The 22,808-nt window shown below is 43.9% G+C and overlaps 1 protein-coding gene across 7 annotated transcripts in view; it reads right to left on the reverse strand.

Moving 5' to 3' along the window:
* THRB (thyroid hormone receptor beta) overlaps nucleotides 1-22,573 on the reverse strand; it is a 169,301-nt gene extending 146,728 nt beyond the window's left edge. For 2 of the 7 annotated variants that reach the window (XM_064704649.1, XM_064704648.1), the window contains exon 1: nucleotides 10,046-10,172. The gene's annotated coding sequence lies outside the window, so the exon portion shown is untranslated. Of the gene's footprint in view, nucleotides 1-9,830; nucleotides 9,953-10,045; nucleotides 10,179-22,525 lie in introns of those variants that run through there. The other 5 variants (XM_064704643.1, XM_064704646.1, XM_064704647.1 and 2 more) reach the window with 4 other exon arrangements.
* Nucleotides 22,574-22,808: the final 235 nt, after the last annotated feature.

Consider the following 22,808-nt stretch of genomic DNA (forward strand, 5'->3'; position numbering starts at 1 on the left):
TCAACAAAAGTTAAGCGATTAAACTCTAACTTCTGATCTGTCCATCTGCTTTCCCCACTTTGTCCTGCTCTCCACATGGGAAAACAGGTGAGGTCTTGAATTACTCATATGTAGCTCTGTAGTTTTGCCCACACCCTTCTTCCTGTTACACCATCACCCAAGTGTTGTGAAATCTGGAGCTCCTAACAGAGATTGCAGATTTTAACTTCACACAGCAATAGGTAAAAGCTCAGTCCTATTCTATCACATGCCTTGCAACATCTGCCAGGTTGAATGTCTCAAATTCTTCCTGCCTAATGCTCTTTCTGAGTTTAAGTATTTCTTCTCTTAAAGGAGAGAAAACCCAAACTGATGTTTCCATAGTCCTAATTTGCAAACTGTTTCAAGCGCTTTTAGATTAGATTACCCTCCAAATCAAACAGAGTAATGCCATGCTACCGTCATGTCCCAAACACAGACCGTCCTAAGACTGTGCAGGGCTCACAATGCCTTTGCTTCTTTCAGCTGACCATGTTCACACAAACAGCTTTCACTGACTCCAGGAGATCTTCGAAAAAGTACAGGATGTTCCACCCATCCAAAGCTATTTAAAGGAGCAAGACCTAAAGAAATATTGACAAGATTAGGCATGATGTATAAGGAAGCACTTAGCAAGAAAACATTAGAAAAGAAAATCAGTCTGTAGATCTGATCTTGTAGATCTGGGCTTCAGTGGCAAAAGTCTCCCTTTACATATCTTTCGCACACCATCAAATAATTAATTCAGCTGCAGAGACTTGTGATCATCAAAACCGACTACAGCTATATTTATACAGACACGTTTTGAAGAGGCTGAGGTCAAGTTAAATTGGCTTGGAGTTGAACTTCACAAAGAGGAGTCCAAGCTTTTTGTCTTATTGCACACTATGTTTGCACAGCCAGCAAGCAATACCCTGTCAGCAATCCAATTCCCCTTTTCTTTCCATCTCCACCACAAATTGATGCTCAACCTTCCTGCTAGCTCTGAGCTGAGGAAATAAACGGTTAAAAATATTGAGAAATTATTTTTTTTCAGGAAAAAGGCAGCCTGCACTGGTATTGTAAAACACAGGTCAAACCAATGTGAACTTCTATTATAGGCATGAGTTTCTAGCTGCCATTTGTGGATGAGCTCTATCTATGAGCAAAGGTAAAGAGATGTCTGGTACATGCCTGGCTGCCAGCCAGTGTCCACACTGGTCCCCACAGGGCTGCCTCGTCAGCAGGTGTAGCAGTAATGGCACAGGGAAGATTCCTTGAGCTCAGGTTTGGTGGCTGCAATTCCAACACTTTCTTGCTTTCAGAACTTGGGTTTCTTGCTAGAGAGACAAGTAACCCTAGAAAGAGACTTCTGTAAATGCACTGGGAGCCAAACTGGACAGCAAAGTTTGAGGGAGAGGGGAGGACAAAGGTTCACAGAGTAGTCTGCTTATGTAAATTTAGCTCTTTACATTTACATTCGTATGAGCAAAGTATAATCAGAAAATTACTACTAAACAGCAGGCAAGTTCTGGCTCCTTTTTAATCCTATGATTCTTTCTTTGGGATCAAAGGCAATGATCCTGAGAATTGGCCTCTTATGTGAAAGGTGAGAGCATGAATTCTCTTTCTAAGTTTTAAGTAAGCTCATAACTCTGATCTGTGCATGGAAAATATATTTAGAGCACCTTTTAAAGTTACAGAGGAGCTTCAGTAGTTTGTGTAGACCGAAGCAATATGATTTGCTCTGTAAATTTGGTATAAATTCATTTTTTTTTTTACTCTCTTTAATTTATTATAGGGAAGCCTGGTATACCAGCTTAATTTGAAAGTGTGCTTTGCACTTTCCATTGAATGAATCTACCTTAAATTATTCTGTATTTCACTCAGCTCTATCAAAGAGAACTGCAATTCTCTTTCAAAACGTTTTCAGAAAGTTTCAGTCAAGGAATGCCTGAGGCTGAAGACTGTCCATTCCACCACCTGCTCAATCAAGCAGGGCCACCTGCAGCAGGTTGCCCTGGACCATGTCCGCCTGTTTTTTAGTATCCCCAAGGATGGAGATGTCACAATGCCTCTGGGCAACCTGCACAAAGAGTCATGCTATTTCTGCAGAAGTAGCAAAGGAAATGCTTAGAGCTGGGCTTTTTTCTATATGCAAAATGTTAAATTCTTTTTCTTTCAGCTACTTAAATTCTATTCTTTGGAAGAGAACCAGTAACTTGGAAAGAAAGGACCTTACGACGAGGATGAATCCTGCTGTCCCAGTGAAGATAATAGTCTAGTCAAAAAGGGAAAGTGGGGAAAGCGGCGTGCCCAAGTTTATTTGTGCTTCACAAACATTTCTTGTAGTATGTGGAAAAAAACCCCATGTTTCATCCAGATTCTGGAATTTAAAAGCTATCATGTATTTCAGAAGATATTAAGACATCTGAAAACAGAAGGGAGCACACTCTATATGGTTTTCCATGTACATGGTTCCATGCAAGGAAAGTGCACTGAAGGGAAGCCACTGCAGAGCCAAAGCAAGGAGACTTACCCATGTCACTGCAAGTAGGATGGAGAGATTAGGATGGCTAGCTCAGGGAACTGCTCTATAGAGATAGTTCGACCAGAGCCCTTCCTCCCTTGGGAATTACAGAATCCATCACTTTCCTTACCCCAGGTCATGCTATTCCCATTCATGCCTAACCTCCAAGCACAGAAAGCACTTCCCAAATCTAAGAGAGTGCTTTGATATGAGGTCTGTTGAAGAGATAACAGTAGAAGATCCTTCTGCCTTGCAAAACACACTCCCACCATCCACCCACTGGAAAGTCATGGCCAGAATGGCTGCGAGCGCATTCCCCGCATCCTACCGTGAGAGTGGCAGCGGCTGAGATTCATCTTCCCTGGGCAGAGGATGAAAGCACACAGGCTTCCAGGGAGGCCTGACTATCAGAGCAGTCTCTGGGTTCTCCCAGAGTTCAATGCAAATGAAGACAGCTGCCATCAAGATGGTATCTTGTGCAACAACCTACTCGGCAAGAAAGAAGGCTTCATGCATTTTTGGAGGCGACGGAGGCTATCACCATTTTTGTCCAAGTCTCACAGCACGGGGCAGTGCTCACACGCACAGCCAGCAGAACTGCCCAGTAGGGCTGCCAGGGAGGGAGATGCCAAATGGCAGTGGGACTGAAGACAAAAAAATCCTCGAATAACTCAATACTCAGTAATGCAAAAAGTTAAGAAGGCAAAAGCACGAGTTCTGGGCAACAAAACGGCAAGTGGGGCTCCTGTCATTGGTTTATCCCTTCTGGTGGCAAGAAGACCCTGTAAGAAAGAACCAGGTGCATGGCAGCTGCCCTCAATATTGGCTAGATTCAGAACTGGAGCAAGTGACAGGATGTTCTAAGGGGAAAGAAGGTCAAGGATGCTATCTCCATGCATAAGACTCTTCAAAAAAATGAAATGTCTCTAGCATCCCTCTCCCATTTCTGGCAAAGGAGAAAAGTGTGAAGTGTCTGAGGCATGGGACTAGGAACAGGGGAAACAGGAGAAGCAGGAGAAATAAAGAGAGCTAAACAGTTTGCAACAATTAAATAAAAAGTTGGGTGGTCAGGTTAGATACCTTCATGGTGCAGAGATGATTTTCAACTAAAATTTACAACCTGTGAAAAATTACTGTTACACATGTGTAATGCACAGGCAAGGACCACACGCCCACAATATTCTACATAACCAACTGCATTCCCTGTGATCTGATCCCAAGTTTCCTGGTTTTAAAATAAATTCAAGAGGAGGTTTCAAGGATGGCAACTATTACATAGGGCTAAACACCCTGAAAAGAGAAGTAATACCATCCATGGACTCTAAAGCTTAGTTTACCTGCATATATTCAAAGAGGCCTGAATTAAAGCTGCATATCAAACCCTAATTATGATATTTCTTCTCCTTTCTTTAACCTTAATAATCAGCAACTTCTACAGTTAAATAGCTGATCCAAATCCTCTAGCCCAAGCTGTTTTATTCTGGTCACATTGAAAATTTCAATAAAATAAATCACTTCAGTAAGTCACATCAGTGAATTGGGCACAACACAAAATACATGCAGTTCAGCACTGCACAGGAAGCACTCTCTGTTCCAGACACAATTTTCTCTGTATTTTTAGAAATAAAATTATACTTTAATATTTAATGAAGTAATTATTTTGCTTTAATAATTAAATTTGTCACAAATACTCTGCAGGGGAATATTCTTTCAGTGCATATGTGCATGCTCATGTATATTCTGGAATTACATGGATACAACCCTGTACAGACTCTTTCCCTGTTTATCTAACTGGATAATGCATTTCACCTTATCTTCTTTTAATGAGAAAAAATGCAGTGTAGAAAGCAAGACACCTAACTTATAAAATAAGGCTCAAGATAAACCCTTCAATTTCCTGAAGGGAGGAACACAGTTATTTTAAGAATTATACATATATGTTACAGCTCATAATTATACTTTAAAGCACCTTGCACACAAACATGCCACATCTTTTTTAAGATGCATGAAATATTAAAAATAAAACAGAGCCAGGGACAAGTTAATAAACCATGGGAACAAAACTATTTTAATGTAAAGCTAGAAAACAGAACAAAGTCATATGAAGGCGATCCCACCTGTCAAAAGTTGCAAGAAGGTAGGCAAATGAACCAGGAATGATTTTGTGCTAAAGGTCAGAGGAAAAAAGCAATGCTAAAGAAGAAATAGCTTCAGTTTATTAGTGGTCATTCTTTCCACTGGTAGGAAACCAAGCAGCAGCAGCAGCAGCACTCCACACCTGCCAAAGTGCAGCTGGGCTGGAGCACAGAGCTGGCACAGTGGAATCAAGAGCAACAATGCAAAGTGAAGAGTGGGAGGTGTGGAGACAACAGGATAATAAAGGGGGCCAAGGTGCAAAACCAAGTCAGGGGAAGAAAGATGTGAAGGTCTACAAATGAAAATGTAAGAAAGGAAAAGGACCACAGTTCAAGAATCTTGTACAGATGTAGATAATCACAGCAAACATGACACACAACTCAAGGAAGCCAACTTGCAACGGTGATGAAAACAGCTCTTCTTGCCTACAGAAGTATATTTTTTCTTGTGAATGTTTTGAAAATGGTTCATCCATATGCATGTCACTAAGATATCAGTTAGTGAGCAATTGTTCAAGGATCCAACTACTTACGTAGTTGACAGATACTTCTAATTTTCTTCAAAGAGCTCCTTTATTTTCCTACACCACAGCTGTTGCAAAGCACATCTTACTGTCAAGCAACATTGGTGCTGTACCTGTGGCATGTAGTTCATGCCAACCAACTCCCATGAAGTATCCAAGACAGTTAAACATCAAAAATGAAAAAAAAAAATTAGCAGGTGAGCAGAATGAACTTCTGCCCGAGATAAAACAGTAATCATTGTGTATGCAAACATACAAGTGATTTGGTTCTACATGTACCAACTTCACTCCACCCAGAAGAAGAAAGACTTACGCTTGGTTTGACTCTAAATACACTTGATGAGACATTGATCTTCTTGCTCTGTTTTCTACCTTACTGTTAGGCAGCTTGATAATCAGTCCTTTTATTTCTTCCAATGGAAAAACAGAACCCTAACTTATTGGGTTAGGTTCACCAGAGGACACAGAACAGTTCTGTAGTCTAGAATGATCACACAGCTTTCATGCCTATAATCTAATTATGACATAAGAGTATTTTAGTGCATCAGTAAAAATTATTACAGCTTCTCTATATTTAAGACATGTGAGGATACAAAGTATTTTTTAAACTGTGGTTTAATCCTTTGTTCTTTCATTAGTTCACTAGTTTCACAGGATATTTAATTTCTAATAAGCTAAAACGGGTTAGAGTAAAATGAGAATTTTTATTACCAAAGGCATTCAAAATTGAATACTCAGGTTAACTTTTGTATGTCAAAAAAACCCATTTTATTTGCTTTCAATTTACTCCTCTCTAGTTGCAGGCTTACGTGCACTTTGGCAGTGTGACCATACACTGAAAAGGTTAACAACAGACACAACTTTTCCAACCAGTCTTTTTACTTGCATTGTCCCCCTACCATGACCATATTTAAATTAAGTAGTTGTGATGAATAGTGGAAACAATCTCATTCACGTGTTGTGAATTAAACAAGAGAAACAACTTATGCAAGACTCAATTACTTTATTCAGAATGTCCTCTTGGACCACATACAACTGATGGAATAACACAGAATTAAAGGAATACAATTGTTTAACCTTTACACAGAAATTTATAGTCTGCCCTTGATTTTAATGACGAAGGTTCTCATAACACATGCAAACATTGTTTGTTTAGTTATCCCTGTACAACACATAAAATCCTAGCTCATCCCTAAGAAGGGAGATTATTTCTCCACTGCGCCATTAATGACAAGTTTAAAAAATGCCAGCAGTAGTACTGCCACATTAGTGGCCATGTGAATTATTCTGCTAACCCTTTTGATGGGATAAATTAAGCCAAGGAGTTCCCTGGACTAAGACTTCCTCACCCACCCAGAGGCATTCCTTCAGTTAAGCAGATAGAAGGAAAGCACCTTGGTGACTTGGCAGAATTCTGCTGTCATACACCTGAAGAGTTACCAAACAGCTTTTATTTATTTACTTAAATGGGGCCATGCAGGAGAGAATCTAGTATTACACACATAGCCATTTCTGATATTTGGAAAGAAGGGAACGAAGATGAACTGTGGAACTATTAGGAAAATCCTTCCTGATTGATCCTCCGACCGTTTCTGACAGTGAATTCACACATTTAGATCCTGGCCATAATCTCTGCAAACCCAAGACATGGATGTGCTGCCTCAGTCCCTGCAGGTAGGTGAAGAATGCCCCAGCACTATCTCCACCTTTCCTCCAGAGGCCAGATTCTCATGTGTTTTGGAAATCCCACAGGAAAAAGGACAAGATGGAGAAAAGATGGAGCTCTGCACTGCTACCCTGCACCTTGCAGTACAGCTCTGCTTCCTGCCACAACAGCCATCTCTCATTTAAGAGCAAATTAGTTTGGCTGGGAAGATTAGCACTTTCCAAGTCCTAGGAGGAAATCCAAGGCATGAGGGTTCCCAGTAATTGTGTTTCACCTGCCTTCCCTCATCTCAGCCTATTTACCTGAGCTTCTTTCACATGTATGTCTCTTTTGCCTTCTTCTACTCTAAGTAACAAGCAAACCCCAAATCAGTGAACCAGAATATGATGGTGGAGAGATAATGTTCTCCAGAATTTCCTTTTCCAAGGAGCCAAAATTCCTGGTCTCACCCTCCCGGTGGCAAATGAGATTCTTGCTGGAGGACGTCCTGCCTCAAATCAGGTGGGTTTTTTTGAGGTTTCATCCCTTGACTCCCTTCCAAATGGAATCAAATTTCAAGACAGGCTATACTAGACAACAAACTCTGACAAACTTCCATGATTTAAGTTTAGCAGTCCTTCTCCTCCCTACTTTCTCTTGGCTGGGGTTTTACATATAGCCAAGAGGAAAAATCCTGCTCATCATCAACAACAGGGAAGCCAGGAGAGGATATATGCCTAACACAGGTATGTGCTATTCTGCAAGCTTCTTCACAGAACACCAGTATCTGTTATCACTAACAACTTTCTCCTCTTCACATTTGTAACGGAAAAAACCCAAATCACAAAACACAGCAAACAACGATATATATTGGACAAGGGAAGTACAACATGGACATCAGAGAAAGCATGTCTTATAAGATGTCCCACTCCTGCAAGGTCTTAGAAAAATACCTGAAGAAACCTGTCTTCAGTGTAAGTAGCCTTCAGCAAAAGCACTTTCAATTTTTCCAAAATTGCCCACGTCATACTCACGTAATAGGAAATGATCAGAGAATAAAATTAATGCTGCAGCATGTAAGAGAGCAAAAACACCACCACTTTCTACTAAGCAAAAGAACATTCTCACAAAGAAAGAGACAGCACACAAAAAAATTGACTTTACATAATGACTTGGATATGCAAAGAATTTCAAAAGGACTGAACAATTCAGAGTAGCCACGATATGCTAAACACCAACTCATACAAGATTTTATCCAAAATCAGTAAAAATCAATGGCAGATTTTCCATCAACTCTAACAGACTTTGGTTTGAGCCCTTTCAGTTCTGGAAATCAGAGGCCACAGAGTTAAAAGCAGATGAAAACCACAGCTAAATCCTGCCTTTTCCACCATGGAGCCATAAGACATTTGAATTTCCATCCAGCAGCAGCGCCCTCGGTTTCACAACTGGTACGTCAGGACTAGATTATTCCATCATTAGCAAGTAACAATGGAACACACCAGCTCATCCAAAGGTCACCAATTCAAATAAACTGGAAGAAGGCTGAGACTAATTTAAGGGTCCTGGGACTAATATGAAGGGTGATTTCTTGCCAGTTGGCAGAAAAGAAAAAAAGCCTTGTCAGGAAGGAAGTAGGCAAATGCAGTTTCACAAAACTTTTGTTGTTATTGCATCTTAAACAGCTGTTCTATGAGAAAGTGAAGGGCTAAACTTTCCAGTAATTTCCTCCAGGTTCTTCACTTTAAAATGGCCATACATTCAGATAGCTGTGATATTTAGAGTTCAAATAAGGGACAGAACTCAAGCCTCTCTGTGAGGCAACACAACTAACCAATGCAACTGCATTGATTATGGTAAAATCTCCTGAAAATTACCTTTTACAGAAATTTCTTGTAAAAGAGCAAACCCTTTGCTCTGTTGTTTTGGTTTTTCTTCTCAAATGTTTATTCAGAAGGGAAAACAGGAACCAAAAAATCTAGAAAATTGTCTCAACACACAAGTAGTACTGAACTATAAAAGGAAAACAAACCATTTTTTATAAAAATATCCAGTCTATCAATTATGCAAGCATACATTTACGACAGACTAAGTTTTGTAAATAAACGCTAAATATGTTACTATAACTAGCAGATGGCTCAGTTCGAATGCACGAATTTTGTGTTAAAATACTAAAGGGAACACGGCTTACACTGTAGAAAAAAATGTCCCGTTTGCCTTCCTGGTCAGACCTGGTATTTTTACAGCATTTTTAACCTGTGTTTCGCCTTCCTCCATCCTCATCACAGGAGGGGAAACAAGGTTTCGGGGGACGACGGGGCAATGGGGCTCCTACCACTCACCAGAACAGGTGCGATCCCTCCTTCCTACCGGCACCTCGCCGACAATTTTGCCTTTTCCTTTTTACTCGTACGCTGCCTGATCAATCCACCCACTACAAGCCTTCCTCGTCTATATCCAGTTAACAATTAACACATTTGGCTTTTTAACTTCGCGGATTTCTGTCGTTCTCGTCGCCGCCGCTTTAGAAAGTCAAATAGAAAACTTCAATGGATAAACTCTTAACGGGGAAATACCACCTATGCTGCAAACATAAATAAATCAGGAAGCGCCGGCAGCCGCTCCCCCCGCGGTGATGAATACCGGCGGTACCGCGGCTCCCTCCCTCGCTGCCTGCCTGCCCTCCCGGCCGGGCCGCGCCGCCGCTCGCCCCCCGCCACCCCCGGATGCTGCTGCTGCGGGCGGGCGGCGCCCCGACGGGCCGGCGGAGCTCCGTCCCCGGCAGCGTTTGCGCACCGCTGCCGCCGCTCTCCCCGCCGGTGACGGCTAAATATAGTGAGCGGCCGGGAGCGCAGCTCGGCTCCCCCCCGCTCGCTCCGCAGCTCCCCGGGGCGCTCCGGGACGCCAACCTGCGGAGCCGGCAGCCCCCGCTCGCCCACGCCCGCGGTCGGGCGCGCTGCCCGCCGGGCGCAGCCCGCGGACTGACCCGCGGCACTTACCGGGGAGCGCTGCCCCGCGCCGCTCGCCGCCCGCCCTCCCGGGCGCGGTGCGGTGCCTCTCGCCGCGTCCCTCCCGCCAGCCGCCGTCTGGCTGCGGACGTGACCTGGATTCCCCCCGCCTGCGCCGCCGCCTCCCGCGGGGCCGCGCACACGCCGCGCCGCGCTGCGCCCCCCCGGCCCGGCCCGGCCCCGCCCGCCCCGCCGCCAGCGCTCACCTCCGGCCGCGGCCACCCGACCCGACCCGCCTCGCCGCGCCTCCCGCCGCCCCGAGCGACGCGCGCCGGAGCGGAGCCCAGCGCTGGTTACGCAACGCGCCCCGCGGCCCCTCCGCGCCGCGGAGAGGGTCGCCGGTAGGCGGGCCCGGGGCGGAGGGAAACCGCGGAGGAGCCGGAGCCGAAACCGCCCCCGGCGGCCACTTGTAGCGCCGCTGGAGCCGGGATCCCCCCGGGGCGGTGCCCGGCAGGGCGGAACCCGGGGTGCCGCCGGTGACCGCTTCGCCCCGGGGGCTCGGGCGGAGAGATGCGGGCGGTGAGCGGCTGCGGGAGCCGCTGCGCGGGCACCGCGGCGCTTCTCTGCTTCGAGTATTAAAATCCTGTGACCGCGGGTTGTCCTGTCAGAGCGACACGGGCACGGGAAAAGAAGGAGGATTCCCCGCGCTCTGAGGCCGAAGGCAGCGGCCCCCGCTAACAACTGTGCCGCGCCTCAGCCTCTGGAGCGGGCAGCCGGGGCAGTCGCGGCGCTGCGCAAACACGAAGTTAAAGGGCTTGTTGATGGCACGTCCCGCGTCCGGCTGGGTTGTCCCGCTGTTGACTCGCATGATTTTCCCATGGGCTTTGGCCAGGCACACCTTGCTGAGAGGCTCTATCCCAAGGGTGCGGGCAGCCTCGGTGACTGCCGGCGGCTGGCTGTCCCCTCTCTGCACGGATGCCCAGTGAGGGCTCTCTCCTTGCCCCCACATCTCTGAGCTGGGGGAACCAAGGGTCAGGGTGTGAGGGCAGCTGACAGCTGGTCTATGCAGGAGTTAGGAATGAGATGGCTGTAATCAGCACACCGGCTCTGACAGGAAAATGAAGACTGATGGGCCTCTGGGCTACAAAACCGGGGTAAATTGGGTCTCAGAAACGTGATCACCCCACCTCAGGCCAGCACAAATGCTGCTCCCTGCTCTTAGCAAGGCAAGCAGGTCCGGGAGGCTGTAGGTTTCCTGGCCTTCAGTGCCACTCAGAAGAATGTTCTCAGAAAAAGATGACAGTACATCCCCACCACCCATCTCTAATTCATGAGGCAGGGAAAGCAAGGAAGAAATACCCAGAGTCTCATTAGCAGCTATCAGCTTGAGCGAGTAAGATGGCGTCTGAAGTAACAGGCGTGAAAGCAATAGCTACTTGAAAGAATAAGATCAGTTTGTTTTTCCTTAAGGAATTACAGGAATATTAAAGCCTTCTTGCAGTTATAAATCATTTAATGCAAATCATTTAATCCAAACAGAATTTTTACAGGCTCATGAGGCTCACTCATTTTGCCAAGAGTGAGTCATGTACAAATAAAATGAAACCAACAAAGAAAAGAGCTCTCATACCATGTGTATGTGGGTGATCCTTTGAAAAACTTGTAATTATTTTTTAACTCTACCACAGCCAGGAAGACAGGTTTGTAAAGCAAGAGCAAACCTTGATGGCTGTAGCCCATCCACATGTACTTCTTCCTTCACCCAGAAAGTAACACAACCGGTCCCTTGTCAGGCTAACAACAGCAGTGTATCAGTCCCTCAAACGCTGTGATCTCAAACCCAGTTGTGTGTTGAAATACTATGGCAGCAAAAGACTTTTCAAAAAAATGAAAATAATGTTAAGTGATTAATACTTAGTAAAAGATTGCAGTAGGCAGTTAATCCCCTCCCTAACTTACGGGTTAGTTAAGGACTTGAGTTAGACTTCATTCTTCACTCCCCATGTCATAAATATGTGCTGCTAAACACAGCGCACAGCATGAGCCAGTGGGGTGGTGATGCACTGCTCTGAAATGACTAAAATGCAGGGACACAAAGCCATGTGACGGTGAGAATGGGAGCCTTAAAATGTGTCATCATCCCCATCAAATGCAACTGACACAGAACGCCATTCACTGATGGCAGGAGCAAATATTTGTGCATACTGTAGAGGTACGGCTTCCTCCTATATTCTGATTCCAATTCCCTGCATCTTTTGGAAAAGATATGTCAAAGTATTTTGAAATGTTCCTCTAGGCACCTACTTTGCATGAGGACAGATGCTCCTGGGTCCTCACATGACCACAGTTTCTCTTCTATCTGCTTAGGCAGAAGATGATACTTGCATATGAACTGTAAGTCCCCAGACTTGGGAAATCCAGGACCCTAAGCCCTCAGCAGCTTTCACTCTCAATGCTCCCCCCTGAAACAGTGCCTGAAACACCACTCCTGTCTGGCAGAAGGAAAGGTCCTGTTGTTCTCTTTGAGTTTCAGGGATGTGCTGGAGTACCATGCATTCACATAAATGCTTTTCTTATGCCTGGCATAAGGGCTCAGTACAAGTGCAGGACATGTCAAAGAGCCTCTGAAACCCTGCAGTGTCTGAGCTGCCTGACCTGGAGCGAGCACTAAAGAGGGAGGGAGGAGCAGAGGGAGGCAGGGCATAGTTTGTACCAGGACAGCAATGGCAGCGTTTCCCTCCTCTCCAAGAAGCAAAGCTCAGGTCATGTACAGGCACAATTTCCCTCTGCATCAGTTATGCACAGCCCATGACTGTGTGCACAAGTGCAGGAGCCAGAAACTTCCCCTCAATCAAAAAGTGACCTAACATTGACCTCATCAAATGCCTGATAGCTGGTCCAGGCATGCCTAGGATGTGTCCAGCTCTGAGGTGAGCTGGAAGGGAATCTGTACACCTTTCAGGGCATAAGGCTCTTGTGAGAAACCGTATTCTTTGTCTTGCAATTTAACACAACAACTTAGTTTGGTACCTTGGTGGATTTCAGCTTTCTATCCTTTATTGCTCTCAATTTACTTTTCTCCCTAAGTAATTTTTGTCTGGCTTTCACACCTTGGGGCTGGGCAGAGGGGAGAGGGGAGAGCTTTAGTTTCTTTGGGCTTTCTAAGGGTAATGGGCATTGTGCATCTGACATGAGCCACCAGATTTCCTTGTTACTGGTTGGTTTGGTCTGCTGTACAGATCTTTGATTTTAGACTGGTTGTTTGGCTCATCAGTTCTGATGCAAATGACTTTGTGTTTTTCTCAGAAGTAGTACACACCTCACCTGTTCCATTTTTAATTTGTTTGTACACAAGCAGGCAGAGAGCACGGGCAGTGAAACATGAGCTAAGCTGAATCACTTGACCACCTAGCACACATTATCTGGTGGGCAGGGGACCCTCTAATGAAGGAGGGTCTTACAAGCCATACAGGTTTTATTTGCAATTTCCCAGGCCTCTTGCTTCCTGAGTGCTACAGTGCATGAGGACATGGTGATTAAAAATGAAAACAATCACAGTAAGGCAGTTTCAAAATTACTCCAGTCTGCTGATTAAATGAAAACTTCACCTTATGGCAGACAAAGAGAATCCAAAACATTTTGTTTTAAAAGTGTAAAAAGGAATGTGAAAATCAGGAAGCATACATGCCCCTTTTCATTTTTAGACTACCAGGAGTGAGTCAGCACAGCAGGAAAGCATCCTGTGTGAGTCTCTCTCTAAATGATGGATAAGCAGTGCTTAAACACACAACAAAACTGATGGACAGTACCTGACTGCAATGACTTTAGATTAATTTCATTTATTATTTATGCTAACTGAGGCCAATCTTCTCTAGTTTCACTACAAAACATTTTGGCGTTAACTGAAGGTATTTGGCCAATATCCTTTAGTCTTTGTCTGGGGCAAATATCCATTTCCTGGAAAAAAAAATAGAAAATAAACCGGTAGTACTATATACTCTTTCTTTTCCTCTTTATTTTCCATTTTCCAATAGAGTGTAATATATGTCTATTTCAAGATTTCTGGGGAATATAAAAATAACCTAATGTAATAATACTTTGTTTTTGTACATAGATCCAATTCCATCCTACCACCAGAACTCAAGGGGAACCAGAGCGGATGTGTGAGAACAGAAGAAAAATGAATGAAAATTGAGACAAATAGGAAAGAAAAATAAATAACAAGAAGGAAAGCAAAAGGAAGAGAAACAAATCTGGAGGCACACTCTAACCTCCAATGCACAGTTTTCATATCCATTTTCGATCTGTCATGAAAAAACACAGCAGGGAATTTTTTTCAAGTTATGCAGGGTTGCACATGACACAGGAAATTAGTGCTCAGTCCAGAAAACCGAATGAACACAGGCAAAAAAATTTGAACTGAAAGAAAACAGTAAGATTAAATTATTTTCAAGAAATTATTTTTAAGATCTATGTTTCTAAATTGCAGCAAGAAAGTATTGGGAAAAATAGGTCTCAGCTCTCCTAGACAGAAGCCAGCTTCCAGACTAAACAGTAATTTATGTATGTTCTCCTTTTTATTGCAAAAGCTATTTTACTAAAAAAGGCTATTTGGACTGTTATCAAAGGATGATGTGGAGGTTCAAGAAAGTTCAAAACAGATCAGACAATTTATGGTCGACAGGTCCATCAATGGCCAATAAACATGATGATGCAATCAAGTGAAATTTCTGGTTTAGGAAATTCCCATATCTTCTGACTGCCAGAAGTTAGGAAATCCTACACTTTTTCTATTTCTTCCAGTCTTTTTGCAAGCATCCTCTACTCATCAGCCAAGGGCAACTGGGCTAGATGGGCTACTGGAGTAAATAAAACCAATAGTTCATTATTATTCTCTAAAAGATAATCAAGACCTTTCTTGTCCTAGTGCCATCTGTGATGATTTTTTTAATGAGTCATGGCTCCAAATTTCATGATAGTGGACCTAGTTTGGATTTTCCAAAAATACATATCAGAAGCAACGTCACATTAATAAATTAATATTACTGCAAAAAGTAGATGAGAAAGGACAGGTTTCAGTAGCTCAGATCTGTAGCTTTTCCATCGTGCCAAATGGGATGGTCCAGGAACACACTAGTAAGGACAGCCCACCAGGCAAGAAGAAATAGCATTTAACTGGCCTGCAGAAAAGCCTCTGGTTTGAAGTGGTTGTGGCAGCACCAAAGGCTTGCCACACAGTTCCCTTTCAGCAGTGGACAAGGGACATCTCTTTTGAAAGAATCAAATGAAGAGTGAACACAGCTGGGAGAGAAGGTGGAGTGGGAAGATGTGTGGAGGTCCCATTGAAACCAGATCCCTTGTCCCAAACCACAGCAGTTTCAGTTAAAAGATTAGGGCTTGGAAAGGCTCCTTCAGTTGGAATAATTATAACTGGGTTACTCTGAGGCAAAGCTAAAACACACTGAGGAGAGTCTTGATTTTGGAGGCCTGACAGAAACAAGAGCTGCAAGTTCTCTCATTCCTAATCCAAGACCATATGGAGCTCAACTACCAGGTGGGTGGGTGCATTAATTGAGGGATCGTGCAGCTCGTCCTATTCTAAACCAACTTGTTCTTCATAAGCAATCATTACTATGGAAAAGAGAGCAAGAAACACAGACATGCTGGGAAACAACCTCCACCTCAGAGTAAAAATAACAAAATCTAGGAATTGAGATTCAACCTTTCTACTAAGTTCAGAACAGAGAGCAGAAGCCTGCTGTCTCTACTCTGGGGAAGATTAGGTCATCTACTCATTTCAGTAAGTAAAAACATGTAAAATAATGCTCATAATCTTCCCATTCATCCTCCATTCTTGCTTCAGCAGTATTTTGCTAAGCTTTATTTTAGCAGGCCCAACACGTGAAACAAATGGGATCACTTTACCATCTTCATCCTGAATCCATTCATAGCTGAATTTCTGGAAGATTTTGGAAATATGCACAGTGTTTTCATGGAAGTATTTTGGTACCTAAATTCTCTTGAGAGAACTGGGACAGAAATATTACCCTGGTGCTAGCAGAAATGCTATAATGGATAGTGCTATAATTCTATTAGTTTAGAATGGGTTGCCATTTTTTTGCCCCAAGTGTAGCACATAGTGTAGTATATGTACCTGCTCAGTGTAATATGCAGTGCTGGTAGATTTTCAACAGTCATATTTCAGTAAATGCCAAATTAAACTCAATTTGCCTGACATACAAAAGGAAAGAGTCCTCTGAGTGTGATTATGGGCTTCATGTTGTGATATTTATGCTAATAGTGTCTGCAAAAGAAGCAGTTCCTTCCCCTGGAAAACTCAATCTGTCAGGAATCCCAGAAGGTACTTTAGAGTCCAGCTTGAAAAATATCTCTTTAGGAAGGAAGAAGGAAGGAAGAGTCCCACTTTAGTCAAAACTCTGGCTTTTCAAGTGACCTTCAAGCACTGCAGCAGAGTGGCAGTGTTACCTGGTGTGCATAAGGCTTTGCAGAGAGAAGTTCCTCAGTAAAAGCTCTTGCTTGACTTCTAAAGAGTAAATATAGCAACTCATGGCATAGCTATGCATAGCATAGCATAGCAGTGCTACACTTTTATTTAGATACCCAGTCAGCTGAAACCCAATAACATGAAGATTAAAACCTTACTTATGACCCAAATACAATAAGAAGGAGTATGGAAACACCTACACACCTACAGGTCCTTCCTGATGTGCTCAGACCCACGGCTATGAACTCCTGGAAGAAATTAGAAACTGGCACTACTGTAATAGCTGGGTATCTCATTTCTTCAGGATACATCTGAATGAGCAAAACATGAACAAACAAGCAATGGATGAGACAGATAAATTGCTAATTCCAACATGCAGGAACCTCCTGCTTGTTAACTTATCCACCCTAGTCAGTCCTCTGACTGTAGAAAAAACAATCCACCAAATCTATGCTTGTGTACCAGGGAAACAAACAAATTATAAATGCACAGAGACAGGCTGAACCACTTGCATGTTGCTTTTAAATTATCTTTATGAAAACGAGAACTTGGGGAGGAGCTGGGATGATTAGAAACTGATGATGGCATACACTACTGGCTTTTCCTTCCTCCAAACATATCACTTCATGTCTTTAAATTCACTAGGTCTTCAGACACACCAAGGGCAGTTACTTATTCTTTCTAAAAACTTTTAGAAATCTGCTATTTAAACCTCAAGCACTGTGAAAAGGAAATAAACATTTCAGGAAATCTTACCTCTTTAAACCACTCTTTAATAGTCTAATGAGTTTTTAAAAACAACAATTTGAATTTTGCCAAAAGTATCACTACAAACCAGAATTAAAGTGCTTCCCCACCCTGATTATAGAACTACTGAAATAACATAATAATAACCTGAAGGGAGGAAATTATCTCTAAAACAATGTGCCTTTACTGTTCACTGTAGCAGCATTTTTCATCATTCAACATTGAAAATGTTCACTAATAAAACAGAATTCATTGGTTTTATAACAATCCTGGTGCAAAATCTTCTTTTTGAACCTCTAATTGATCCTCCAAATGAGCTTTATTAATCATTGATAGAAAACTGGCAAAATCCTACCCTGTACTTTGGCAACCTTTCAAAATGTCCAATTAGGTCAAATCAAGAAAGTCCCAGAAACCAATTACAGCAGCACTTCTAAGCCAAAAAATCTCATTGTACCCTGAAACAACTGCAACATTATAGAAAAAATAAACCAAAACAAAATCCAAAACCCCTCAGTGTCGCTCTGGTTATGCACCTGAATTACCACCTCCATAGAAACGTGCCAAACAGCCACTCCTTGAACTACATCAATTAATGATATTTGCTCACAAATCTTATTTATCAGTGCCATAAATGTCACCAAGCAGCTCACCACAAGGAACAGTGCCAGCCAGCTCCTTAATCTGTCAAGCGAACACTTGCTCCCCCTGAGCATTTTTATGTACATCTCATCCCCAGTGCTCTGATTGCACGTGCGTACAACATCTACGCCTTTTTTATGAGTTTGGTGTGTTCCGTATCTCACCTGCATGTTTGCACATTAACAACTATGTTGACAATGTGATAAAAATAATCTTGGCGGCAAGAACAATAGGGACCTTTATCTAACTTCTCAAGAATGTGATCTTTGCTTCGGCAGAGCTTCTGCACGTACAGCCCTGTGGTGCTGGTGGGCTGTTTGAGGTGTGGTTTGCTGCCAATCCTAATCCCACCACCCACAGTTAAGAATTAATTAGGACTTGAAGATGCCAGAGGGAGGCAAAACAAACAAAAATAGCATTTTAATTAACTGCAAACAATAATTAAGATTTTGCATTATGTTTAGCATCTGTATATTTCTGGACTTACTGCATGACTCTGAACCTAATGAGATCATCCATCTAAATCCCAGAGGACTGGACAGATCTCAGATCCTAAGAACATCCAGAATATCTCAAAACAGTAAATAACTCATTCATCCTTACTATGAAGACCATTAATTAAAAATTTTAAAAAAATCATTATAAATTAACTTAAATCCATATAACCTGGCCAGAGTAAAGGACAACAAAATGTGCACACATATAGTAAATAGAGTCTGAGTTTCCAGTTCCAGATATATACCTGTTCTGCCATTTCATAACACTTTACCACACTTAGTTATTTAGTTGATTATTTATTTATTTATTTACTTACTTACTTATTTACAGTCCCCTTCTACTTTTTTATTAACCTCTCATTATCCCAACAAAATTAGGAAGGTGGTGCTATATGACATATTTCTGCCAAAATCATAGAAGATATTGACAACATTTTCCACTCCAATGCTCTTTAATTGCAATATTGAGACTCAGAACCCTCTAAAAGTCCTCCTATGTATTTTAGCTACTCAGTTTTCTGTCACTTGATCTTCCACTTTGCTAGTTTACAAACAGGATCTCTGCAGTTTATCTCAGCACCAAGTATTACATTCCCCTGACTTGTGCCTGATGCAGTTACCTGTTATTCAGAAATCACACCTCTTAACAAAAATCTCCTTACCTTCCCCAGGAGGACAGGTAAAGTTCATGTAGTTTTACTTTACCATGTTTTTGATCAAGGTTAACCACCAGGACCTAGTCATACAGAGGAGAGTCAAGGGCTTCTCTTGCACATGTCTCCAGAAACCTAAAGGAAAACATCTCTCTGAAGTAACCATGTGGCTTTTGTGTTCTGTTGTTTTCCAAAAACAGCTAGACCAAACCTCCTAACATGTATTAGCTATGGCTAAAACCTTAATTCACCAAGGAAGAGGACAGAACTCATCGTACCATTTATATAATGCGGCCCCAAAATTTCATTTGAATTGTAGCCACTATATGTCAGACAAGTGCAACATTTTAGCTAATATCTTGATAGTTTTGTGCTGATCCTTTTCTTCCTCCCATTATTGTTTTTTTTTAATCCATTAATATAAAACCCAGGAAATATTTGGAAGATCCTGCATATCTCCATCTGTCTTTCAGCCCAAGTTCCATAGGTTCCTTGGGTTTCATAGGTTCCATGTGTTCTCCCTTTCATTTTGCTACACTTGTAGGGACCAAACTGATTGGGAATGATATTATTGTTTTCCCCTCCACAGAACATGTTCTGAAATGCAAATGGAATAATTGTAAGGAAAATGTTAAGAATGTCATAAAACCAGTAAAAACAAACAGGTCCATATTCAGAAAGCCAAGGTCAGACCTAAGTGTAAAGTTTGTGTGAGTATGTATCCTAATGTAAGACATCTTTTGTTAGCATGACTGCCATAATTTATGTCTGATTGCAAATGGGGCTGAATTGCTTTGTTGACCGGCAAAGGTCAGAAATTTTACTCTGTTTTTCTCTAATTTTATTTATGTAGTGCCTTTTCTTTAGCTGTCTATATTCTCATAACTGCACCACATTGTTACATTTGTCCTTCTACAAAAGCTTTCCTTCCTTTTTATTCATGGTTTGCTTTGGGTTTTTTTCTGTTATGGTGCCAAACACCCCATTAAAAATGCCACATTTCCTTTGTGTTAATGAAGAAATTAGTTGCCTCCTTTTTTTCCATGAAATGCTGGTCTGTCATGGCCTAGAAAGCCCAGCTTGGTACAGGATAGCTATTAGGCTGTTCCTGGTCTGCAGGACATCCTGTAACACAACATACCTCATAGCTGTGTACGTGCTGCTGTACAAGAGTGGCTGAACCTCAGCCCTTATCACAGTTGCCCCTTGTAGTTAGTAACACTTTCCAGGAAATCACCTCACAATCTTTTGTCTTTCTTTCAGGTGTGTATAAAAATCTGTATTTTCTGTAAGTACCTTTGGTTTTCAATGCCCCATGAGGGAGTTTTGGGTCTCCTTCCTTAATTTTCTTGGCCTTGCTTCTGACATCCCCTGCCATGGCAGATACATCATCCTATATCAGCTGCTTTCCTGCTTAGTCCTTTTTCTGGACGTGCAGCCCATAGTACATTTAAGAATGTCTCAGGTTTCTCAGGAGTATCTTCATGTGCCAATAAGATAAAATGGTAAATCTCAGGATCTGGGGTTCTAGCTTTATCTGCCATCCACGTAGCAAAATGAGCTCACAATTCCCTAGGACAGCAGTGTGGCATCCTTCCCTCCTATATAAAAGTCTCCAGAAACACCTGTAGAATTTCAGCTATCTACTTATGCTCTGGTTCCCACTCTCTGTTCCTAATCCTTTTCCACAATTTTTCTGCAGGCTACCTCTCTTTTTGTGTCTTACTCGGGTTGATCTCCAGATTGTGACAATTTGTGTGATGAAAATTAATACAATTTATCTCCTGCATTTCAGCATCCTTCTGAGTAATACTACCCCATGTCCTTTTTGTTTGTATCTCTTAAGCTAGTCAACTTACTCCAATATTACTTTCTAAAATATTTATGTTAACCTGGAGAACTTCAATTTCTTTTAACAGGATGTTTCCATCATTATCAAAGACATTTTTTTCCTGGCCCTTTTTTTCTCAAAACATTTTACCTGCTGCTTTTACCATGAAAACAAAGTATTGTTGCATTAGCAGGTTCCCTTTCTTTCTTTCTGCTAGGCCTCATTTTTTAAGAGATTTCCTTTTTAAATCTGAGACAATATGTCTTTCTTCATTTCCCTAATAAATCCTGATACCATTTCCCAAGCTTTTTTTCCTAACAATGCCTTCTCATTTATTCTGTTCAAGTTTTATCTCAACTGCTCAGTATAAATTTATATTAAATCTATTTATTTTCAGTTTATGTTTATTGATTCAATGAGAAAGGCCAAGACCTTAAGCTTTTGTAGCCAAGCATGCTGTTGTGCTTTAAATTCTCAAACAAGTCTTACCCCTTTTGGCAACTTTGCCTGCCTGGATTGACTCTGTGAACTTTTTTTAACGATACACAGTATCTCTGCTTTCCTTTGCCACTGGTTTAGTGCCTCAGCATCCTGAAGTATTTTGTTTCAGGTATGCTTTCTGGGGGAAAAGAAAAATCTTTAACGTGGGAAAGAACTGTGATTTGATTATCGGATATGTTCTGCAAGTGCTTGCTTTCTGTTGAGGCTCTTTCCGCTTTTCACCGCCTCCTGAGTGCCCCAGGGCACAAGTGCTCCCTGCTGCGGGACCCAGCAGAGCGAGCTCCTGGGCGGCAGCGCTCACTTCGCCCCGTGTGTGCCACTGTTTTGGTGAGACAAAGCCCTGCCCCTAATGGACGGAGATTGTGCCATGACAGACATGCAAGACAGACAGCCAGGACATGCACTCTCTTCTTCTCCTCAGCTCTGCCACCTGTTGCTGCAGGGCTTACGTTACTCCATATTCCTTTTTCCACATAATATTCTGTGTTAGTTTGTTTACATCACTCCCGCAGAAGCATCCTACAGAGAACCCTAGGCAACTCTGGTTTATGCATGAGGGACATTGACTTCATTCGAGTAGGAGGCCGGTAGTACCCATTAAAAAAGTGATCCTTTGCAGTCACAAGCACGATTAGCAAACAGCCTTACTACATTCGCAGAGAGGTTCTTACAGCTTGTTTCAGTTTGTCAGCTGGTCACAGAGTGGAGTCTGGAATGATAACACACGGCCGCTGCCATCTGTGACCCGAACTCCCCAGGGTTTCCCAGCCATCTCCCATGCTGCCATCCCAGCTGAGCTCAGCGCTCCCACACGCGCCGAGCCGGGAAAGCGCCCGAATTCCCTACGGAGCAGTTCCCAGGGGTGGAATGAACTCTGCAGAAGCAGCAAACACGACGTAGCCCTTCCTGGAGCCTATTTTCCTCCCGTGTAGCCAGTAAATAGGTCTGACAAAACGCGGGGCCGGGGGACACTCAGCAGCTGAGTGAAGTTCTAGCCCGGTCCCCTCCGGCGCGGGGAGCCCGGGGCCGGTCTGGGAAGGGAGGGAGCGGCGTTCCCCGGGCGGCGGCACACCGGGGCCTCCCCGCCGGGGCGGCAGGCCGGGCCGGGCTGCGGGGGCGGTCGGCGGCGCCGCTCCCGCCCGGCGCCGCTCCATCCCCGCTCCATCCCCGCCGTGCGCGGCCGCCCCGGCCCAGCGCCGGCAGCGGAGCGGGCCCGGACCCCCGGCCGGCCCGGCCGGCCCGCGGAACCCCGCTCGGGCTTCCCGCCCCATACGCCGGCCCGGGGGAGCTCCCCGGCCCCGTCCCCTCGGCCGGCGGGGAGAGCGTGCGGGGCGGCCCCGGGGAGCGGAGAGGGACGCGGCGAGTCTCACCTGCCACAGGCGAGCGCCGAGCGGGAGGCGCCGGGGCGGCTGCGGCGCTTCCTGCGGCGGGAGGCGGGCGCTGTCCCCGGGTGACCCCGCGGGGGGGGCGGCTGCGGGACGCGGGGCCGGGGGGCCGGGCGGGCAGGCGGACGGGCAGGCGGACGGGCGGCTCTCCCTGCGGAGGGAGGCGGCCGGCAGAGGAACGGAGCGGAGCGGAGCGGGGCGGGCAGCGCCGGGGCCGAGCGGAGCGGGGCGGGCGGGGAGCGCTGCGGGGCTGCGCGCCGGGATGGCG

This window comes from Zonotrichia leucophrys, chromosome 2 (assembly GCF_028769735.1).
Source record: "Zonotrichia leucophrys gambelii isolate GWCS_2022_RI chromosome 2, RI_Zleu_2.0, whole genome shotgun sequence".
Taxonomy (NCBI): domain Eukaryota; kingdom Metazoa; phylum Chordata; class Aves; order Passeriformes; family Passerellidae; genus Zonotrichia; species Zonotrichia leucophrys.